General features: G+C 43.6%; 1 non-coding gene across 1 annotated transcript; it reads left to right on the plus strand.

The window, feature by feature from the left end:
- The first annotated feature begins 3,211 nt into the window (after nt 1-3,211).
- On the plus strand, nt 3,212-3,318 carry LOC136462066 (small nucleolar RNA R71). The gene has a single exon (XR_010760588.1). It is a non-coding gene; the product is annotated as a small nucleolar RNA R71 (small nucleolar RNA).
- The last annotated feature ends 3,150 nt before the right edge of the window (nt 3,319-6,468 follow it).

Here is a 6,468-nt window from a genome sequence, read left to right on the forward strand (position 1 = left end):
ACTAAGATTAGTAAGAGTTTCCTTGCTATTTTTGTTGATTCACCGGTTATCGATCTTGTTATAATTAATGTCTTATTAATTGTAACAAATCATCTGATTGAGATAGAGATAGATCGGCATCATATTATCTTAATTGGTCGTCTCCCAATCTGGTCATGCTTTAAATCTTATGATTGATGGCTTAATCCTGCTAGATCGGTTGTTTTTATCTCTATTTCAATCAAACATAGTATGCATTCAAAGACACGTTTCAATCTTGAATGGACTCACTAGTTAATGAAATCTAATTTAATGACACTGCTATAGTTGTGTCAGTGCAGAAAGTGACCAACTAGTGAATATTTGTAGTTTTGTCGTACGTTGTGATCGGAGGTGGCCTAGCACTCAATGACACAGGATTCATACTGGTTCAAGCAATGTGCCCTACGTCCAGTTTGGGTCGGTTAGTGACTTTATTCCTGAGCCCAGGTGTTCAAAGTTTACTGCGGGGTTATAAACGAGAAGGAGGAAGAAGAGGCATACAGGAGGTCCGATCGGCTCCGGTCAGAAGGGCCAGGAGCGACGGGAGCTACACTATGAGTAAGTGTTCAAGTGTGTGCTTGGAGTCCAAACTTGGTGGTTCTGTGGTCCTGAGCTAGTGAACTTGATCGGTGCTTGTTATCTTCAAGAAGGGCTCTCCCTTTGTTGGAGGGGGCACGTCCCCTTTTATAGATAAAGGGGATGGCTTTACAAGTGAGAGGGTGAGGGTACGTATGCTACCGAGCCTTGTTGCCCACGCCTACCGAGCCTTGTTGCCCACGCCAGTGGGTACAAGATAATGGTAGGCGCCTACAACACTGTTGATGTCACTGTAGAATGTCAGATGCATGCGAAAGGTCGTGCTGCCTTTTTCAGGGATGGTAGACGTCGGTACCTGCAAATATTGTTTGATGTCTAGAGGCATGTGAGGAGTCTCGCTATGTTCACCCGGGATGGTAAATCCTGGTGCCCATACCACTATCGATGCCCAGTGCCACGTGGGGGGCCTTACTGTATGGGAGTTTTAGCGGCCCCTACAATACTATAGAGGGAGATGTCGGCACCTACAATACTGTTTGTGTCAGGGTGGCTACAGAGTACTATTCCATGTAGGGTATGGTCCCTGGTACAGTGGTTTTGACTTGTGAGCCTTGCCTTGCTTTTCTCCGCACGTCTTCTGGTTCTCACCGAGCGGACATCCCTGGTCGGATGGCTCTAGTCGGCTCTGAGTGTGCCGGTCGAAGAAGAGCGGTGAGCAGGGTTCCTGCGAACCCGAGTTGGAGACGCGGGGTCGAAGTCAGAAGTAGTGTTTTGGGCCAGGCCTTCTGATCGGAGAGGCCGTCCAGAGGCGGCTGGAGTCGAAGCGAACGCTCCGGTCGAAGAAGTGGGCCAAAGTAGCCGACGAGCGGGCACTGTTTCTTTTTGGCCAGACCTTCCGGTCAGTGACTGGGCTGCCCTTCTGGCCTATTGTTTTAGACTCTTAGACCGAGCCTTGGTGTGGAAGCCGGTCCCCGAGGGACCCTGGGTTTTATGAACCCGACAAGTTGCATCGATCCGATCAAACCTTACTAGTAAGACTTTAGATTAGAAATTATTGATTAGTGGTTTTGTTCATGATCGAGATATATACTCTATTTGTTTGTTATGCTTGCATTGGCTATTTAGCCGATTGCCAATACATTCACGCATATAGCATGTTTTCATGAATCTGTCGATATATAGATGGTTTTATATATTCTTTGGCTTTAATTTGTTATCATTATCATAGCTGCATCGATCTGGTCGAACCTCATTGTTGACGATAATAGATTAGATCCATACTGTTTATGGATTCATTTACATTAGACAGTCGATTGTTCGCATGTCATACTCTTTTCATCAAATTTATTGGCTCGCACTTTATACTAATTATGTTCTATTTAGACGATGATGTTTTCTCATATCGTTTTTTTGTTGATTATCAACTCTGTAATCGATTGATAACATCAATCGACCATTTGGTTATATATATTGGAATTTTAAGGAAAGATCTTCTAATTTTTGTATTTGGGTGTATTGTACTTATTTTTGTCTAGATTAAACAGTCACCATAAATCTGCTATGATCCATGAGCATCAGTTATTTTGATTCATATCATTATCATTTAATATTAGCCAATAATCCTTGCTTTAAATATCTTTATTTCATGGATACACCGGATATCGACTATTTACTCGATAGCCTTATTGAATCGGCTATCTAGCCGTACATTTGAAACTATCTGGAGCAACACGGATATGTTTCACCTTAAATTACTGATAAGATTTTCTCTCTTTGTTAATTGCAGGTCAAATTGACTGGCATGGCGTTAGGTTTTCAGAATCGGCTGGTTTTGTGTTGAAGCCAAGCAGATCTCTGGTCTTGTTCCGCTCAGATCTTCTGGCTTGCTGTGTGTTGATCACATCACCACATTTTTGTGTCAACCGCTGCATTAACATCTTAGAGAGAATTCTCGGGTTGCCCTGGGATTTTCCTCGATTGATTTCCAAGAATAGCAACAGCTATTTAAGAAATATGAGATCCTATCATTTTGTTAAAACTTAATTGATTCCTTACTATGGAGGATAAACTTTCTATTTGATAATTTATATTTTTGAGCATTTTATCGTTTGACATTAATTTCTTTGTAATATTTTCATTAATTTTTGCTTGGCCTAATACCAAGTCTTTGAAAGAAGGTTGATTCGAATTGTACTTGGAATTGAAGTTTGAATTACGTTGCGGGCGGGACTGGTTACTCCACCCATTATTTCCTGGTTGGTGAAACCCGTTGTTGATGAAGGTAGCTTCTTCGTGGGTTTCGGGGCAATCATTCCCCGAGTGGTCAACGTTTCCATAGACCTCACACATCTTGTGTGAGTCCATGGTCTGGACGGTGCCCATCATGGCATCTTTATCTTGGGCTCATTCCTCCAGTCTTTTCATCAATAAATCTATTTTTGTGGAAAGCATATCCGTCTCCTTCATGGTATGCATACCTTTTTGTGTTTTTCTTTCCTCCCTCTGGCTTTGATTCGACACCATTTTATTAATGAGAGCCATGGCTCCATCAATAGTGAGGGAAAGGAAGGTGCCTCTAGCAGCAGCGTCGCGGTGGCCCCTAGACATAGGTATTAATCCATCATAAAAAATTTGGAGCACTAACTAGTTTTCAATCCCGTGGTGCGGGCATGCTTGAATGTAGTCCTAAAACCCCTCCCATGCCTTGAGAATGGTCTCCATGGAGCTTTGCTGGAAGTTTGAAATTCATCCTCTCAGGGCACTGGTTTTACCCATGGGGAAGAATTTGGCGAGGAACGTCGTGGAACATTTGTCCCACGTCTTGACAGCTTCCTTTTCTTTATAGAACCACTGATTTGCCTTTCCTGAAAGGGAAAAGGCAAACAAGCAGAGCCTGATGCTCTCTGGTGCGATGTCCTTGATGACGATCGTGTCGCACAGCTCGAAGTTCCCATCCCCAACGTTGACAGCGGGCCCAACAGGCATGTTGGCAACATTGGGGGTGGAGTAGTCACGAAGGGTCTTTGGCCATGATTGGAGTAGCAGATGGTGCGGGGGAGACTGGTTCGACTGTTGGAGGAGTAGAAGAAGCGGCACGAGACCTTTTCTTCCTTATGAGTGCCTTCGGATTTTTGGTGGAGTTTTCCTGCAGTTTGTAACTAGTCATACACTATCCTATTTTAACCCACAATAGGAGAAAACAAGCAAAGTTAGCCTGCATAAACAATGGCTACCTTACATGCATATTATCATGAACATGTCCTACTAGATTCTTTAATCAATATGCCTTCCCCGGCAATGGTGTCAGAAATGCTTGTTGGCACTTCTTAGCATAGCTACTAGGCTGATATCCCTAGCAACGACGCCACAAGTGTTTGTTGGTATTTCTTAGCGTCATCACTAATGATTAGCAATGCCACTAAGTAATAGCCTTGATAGTTCCTTAACAATTTTAGATATTGATTCTCAAGCGCATGGAGCTATCATTGTAGCATTTCACCAGGAAGTATTTAGGGTATCATTATTTATATTTTTCCCAAAGGAAGACATTTGATTAAGAGTCTATTATGGATATGAACTTGAATAATAATGCTTGCAAGTACAACAATGTTTATAGCAGGGGTAAAAATCATGATTTCAAGATAGTGGACACACACTTGGCATTCCTCAAAGGATAAAACAGAAAAGAAAAAAAAAGAATAATCCTAAAGCGAGCAGGCATTAGTCTAGTATAGTCATACAAAGATTAGTTAATAATCATACAAATTACATAATTAGTCTTAGGGCTAAGTGTGAAGCAGGTTGGGAGGCCACCGAGTACTGGTCTGCTAGCAACCTCATGTGATAATTTAGACTCCTACACCACAGTCGAACATGGGGGATTACAAGGGACGAACAGGGCTATCACCACTTGTCGCCTACCCCTCAACCATGGAAAGGGACAATGCATTCACCTATCTCTCCATACCCAAGCACCACGCTCACGTATATAGAAACTACCTAAATCCCCCTGGGTCCCCGACCCTACGGATCGATTGGTAAAGGACTTGGGCACACCTGACAGCACGATGAACCGCCACCTCAACTTTGCTCTAATTTCAATTATATGAGTTATATGAGTTTTTAAGCATAAAGTTAAGTGTGCTACTCTCATGATACACAAACTATAGACTAGTTCATATATCAAGATTATAACACAATAACTATACTCTAGTTCATAAGTATGACTACAATTATCATATGAGAGCATAACTTTGGAAGAACTCATATTTCTATTCATACCCAAAGGTCTCTTCTTCCAAGGAGCCAAGCTCTCCAAGGTAGCTTTGCCTTGCTCTAATACAACTACTAAAAGGTAAAACCAAACTAGAGAGAGTGAGGTATTGCTCAAGTGAAGTGTGTTTGAGAGAGGGGGGTACCCCTCTATTTATACAGGAGCCTAGGCTATGCTTGGAGGCTATTCTTGGTGTATCCCCAGCTCCCACCACCTCAGCATGTCCACATGCCACCACTAGAGCAAGGGGTGGCTAAGGAGCGCCAGCAGGGGGTCGTCCGCCCCTAGGGGTCAGCCGCCCCTGACTAAGCCACCTCACCACCGCCTTCATGTGGCAGGCCTTGGGCTGGACATGGATCACTGCTCTGTGGGGTTTTTCCCTGGTTAAGTTGATTTGATGGGCTTCTCCCTTGTTGCTTTGTGCAAATCAGCGTCAGAAAGCTCCTTTCTGTGAATTATTCCATGTATTTGTGTTTGTGACCTGCAAAATAATGTTCTCCAAATATAGGTGGAACTTGGTTAATAGTAAATGCATATGTGTTTAAGACTGCTTATTTCTCCTCTTTTTGTGTCTTAATTGGCAGTCGGATTTGATCGGTAATGACCGCCAACACCAGGCTTGCTAGCACTAGCAACCCAGAGGCATGCTTCTACGCTGGGATGCACACCGTCTTCATCGAAGACCACACCGTGCTCATGTCGTGGCTCGACATGCTTGAGCGCTCCCTCGTTGTAGGCCACGATGTTGCTACATTTGTTCTCACCCTTGTGCTGCACATGTCCAATAGCGGTGCCGACAACATTGCCTGGTGGTGGTTGAGGAAGGTCGAAGGTGATGAAGCGGGCCTGGCAGCGAATGTGACTTGGAAGAACAAGATATGTACATGGTGCCTCCAACAGGCCATGTTCGTGTCGGGGGACTTTGTTGGGCGGCCAGCGTCGGGTCAGTCTAGTCCTCTGCCTCCTTTGGCCATGATGGTGCATTGCCAGGACGAACATCAGTGTGGAGGCAGAGGCTGCAGCATCCACACAGGATGGGAAGGTTGGGAGGAGTGTAGGATCCGCTATGAGTGTGATAGGTTCTTCAGATCAACGTGGTAGATTCTATGCAGATCAATGTTGATATGTATATATCTAGATGACGGAGATTTGTATGATAAACTCTTTTTTTGTATGATAAACTCTTCATTCTTCTTAATACAATGATACGCAAGTATGATTCCTTTCTAAACTTGTTACAGTTACCTTCCTTCTCATATGACACGGTTCAGATTCCCTTGCACATGTTTCCAATTTCTTAATACAAGTTATTCAAGTCATCTCCACTAATAAACACGAGCAGGGAAGGCAACAGTCAAGGTCTGTGACATCCACGGCCACTCATGCGAGTCGTGGGTGATGGAGTAGGGAAGATGACATGGACCATTTGATTCCCTACACTTTGCGATATAATACTAACACTGAATCACCGTATGAAACAGCGACGGGAGTTGTGATAATGATAATTTGCAAATAAACCAAGGCAAATACTTCCACCCTAGCACCATCTCAGTGAGGTGCTTTAGCTCATTTCTATGTAGCCAAGGCAAATACTACGACACTTCAAAAAATAGAGTAACAAGCATCACAACCATTCA

This window comes from Miscanthus floridulus, chromosome 6 (genome assembly GCF_019320115.1).
Source record: "Miscanthus floridulus cultivar M001 chromosome 6, ASM1932011v1, whole genome shotgun sequence".
NCBI lineage: Eukaryota > Viridiplantae > Streptophyta > Magnoliopsida > Poales > Poaceae > Miscanthus > Miscanthus floridulus.